The sequence below is a fragment of the Cyprinodon variegatus genome, unplaced genomic scaffold (genome assembly GCF_000732505.1).
Source record: "Cyprinodon variegatus isolate N-32 unplaced genomic scaffold, C_variegatus-1.0 Scaffold477, whole genome shotgun sequence".
In the NCBI taxonomy this organism is placed as follows: Eukaryota; Metazoa; Chordata; class Actinopteri; order Cyprinodontiformes; family Cyprinodontidae; genus Cyprinodon; species Cyprinodon variegatus.
In genome coordinates this window covers 445,343-447,908 of record NW_015150930.1, presented here as the reverse complement: position 1 = coordinate 447,908, position 2,566 = coordinate 445,343, and positions in this window count along the sequence as shown.

The window sequence follows — 2,566 nt, the reverse complement described above, 5'->3', positions numbered from 1 at the left end:
GCAGAAAACAAGTGACTGTTGACAGAAATTAAATGAAAATAATTACTCTGTTAAAGCCATAAATATACTCAAGGATTTGTGGCAATATTGTCTTCTTGCTTTTGTATTGAAGGGATTGACTTCAATGAGATTTATTACATGAGTATATCAGGTTTTGTTATACTGATGTGGTATATTATATAAAATTCACCCAATAAAGCCACTGAAGGTTGTGGCTGTAATGTACAAGTCTCGACAATGTTCTTGGCAAATTCATTTTTTTGCAATGCACTGTTGAAATATTTGTGTCATTCTGAAAAGCAACATTGATCCATGTCACTGAAAGGCCTTTAAAAAGCTCACTGCAGGTCTTTCCTAAAAAGAAACCAGAATCTGACAGTGGTTGCATCTATTTTATTACCTTTGGTGTTTGTGTATATGTAGGCAAGTCTACTCTTTTTCTTTGACAGCATTTATGGAGTACGAAAGCACACACACACCGCACGCACATACACTACTGTGTTTTGCTTTCTCTATAGGAAATTGCATTGTCTCCCATTCATTTCCAATTAAATTTTAAGGCCTTACCCAGACCATTATTCTAACCACTACCAGTACGTGCCCAGTCAGGAATCTGGCCCTGACAAGGACCCCATACTTACAGGGACCTGTAAGTCCCCATGCTGTAGCCTAGGAAACTGTCCATATATTGTCTCCACAAGTTATTACCCCACCTCCCCCATACACACACAGACACACACACTCATTAAAATGCTGGCAATATGAAAATCCTGCAAAGCTCTGATGTTTTCCACTAAACATGCTGAAAAATGTGTAATTTAATATCATCATAATGTGCATACTTAGCTGCATTTTAATTAAATCAAAATCCGTATCGTCATCTAGAAAATGGCAAAACTGCCTCCTTTGTTTCACATAATTTTACACCATTTTAATGCCTACTTTTTAAGTCAACTAATTTATTTTATCTTTTGGAATCATGTTGGCTTTGAATCCCTGTTTCCATTGGCACTGTGCAAAGAAATCACTTTGTTTAGGGCAATGATGCTATCTGTCTGTTGGTCTGTCTGTCTAAATTCTCTCCAGCCCCCAGTGATTTGGTGAGAGGCTTTCACAGAAAACACATAGATTTACCATTAGATAATGACAAATGGCAGGCACAACTAAGCTGATTTCAGCACTTACTGCCCCTTTGGGAGCCTGTTCACAACACACTGCAGTCTGCACTGCCCAGCTCCACCAGAGATCCTAATTGAAAGAGTGGCTGTTCACCCATTTGATTCAGTCTGACATGCTTTTCTGGTCAGCTCCAGAGGTGATGTAGTGTGACCTGCTGGGCAAAATATGCTAGGTTCCAGAGCAAAAGACACTGACATAAGTCAAGATTTGTTGCAGGAATGACCTTTATTTCTCAAAAACAGAGAGGTTTAGAATATAACTGACCTGCCACTGGATTAATTGGTTTATGTGGATGAATGATGTTGGATTTATATTGAGAAGACAACACCTTTGGAGTCACGTTAAGTATACAATGTTAGTAAAACAAAACTGTATGAGTGGAGCAATTATGTAAGTATATATGTTTTCCCAACTCACTGTTAGACTTGTTTTAATTTGATCTAAATCTCGGGCAAATGCATAGCTACCAATTTGCTCTTCAGATCTGATCCAACAACTATCTCTAAGGAAGCACAATCAGACTAAACTGAAAGCTGTTTTTTGTAATATGCACTTTAAGGTTTGCATTCATCTGACAGACACATTCTTAAAGACTCACCTGGGAACCAAATGGAAAAATATAATGATGTTTCACTTTGAAGTAAGGAAAGAAGAGCTGGGGGATGTTTTACTCTGTGTGTGTCTGACTGTGTTAAGAGAAATGTCTAGCTACATGGAAGGGTATAAGGGGCTGCATTATTTATGTTGTGATAATGACAGAAATGTAATGATTATACCTAAAAATTCAGTACACATTACCTACTTAGTAATTATAATTAATCTTTTTAGGAATGTTCAATCTGGACAGTAAAAGATTTTAGTTTTTTTTTCTGAATTTATTGCACTGCAACACATGCTGTTTTTAAAAGATCTCTATTTTATTGTTCTATTAACAGATCTTCTAATTATTTAAGGCTGCACTATGACAGTAATGCTAGTTTATGCTCAGAAAGCAGATATGCCCCCGCCCCTTTCACGGACACTCTGGTGCACCTCTCTGAAATTGTAGGTGACCGCAGACTGTGCCGCAGGCAAAAGGACTCTGATTGGTGAAATCTACATCCGCTCTACACTATGCGTATTTCCTGTTTGGTACCTTACTGGCTTTTTTTTTTTTTTTGGATGACCGCCATTGTGGAAAACGACTCGTGAAGATACACCAGCTAGAAGAGCAAGGTGCGCGAGAATGCTGGGACCCTTTTACCACCTGGATCTTTTTCACCCTCATGTCCTTCCATCATTGCACAAACTTGCCCCTTTCGATTTTCCACTTCCTCACTGCCTCGGCCGTATCTAGCCCCACTGCTAGTTCGTGATTGTTGCGTTGTGGCATGGAATAACATAGCAC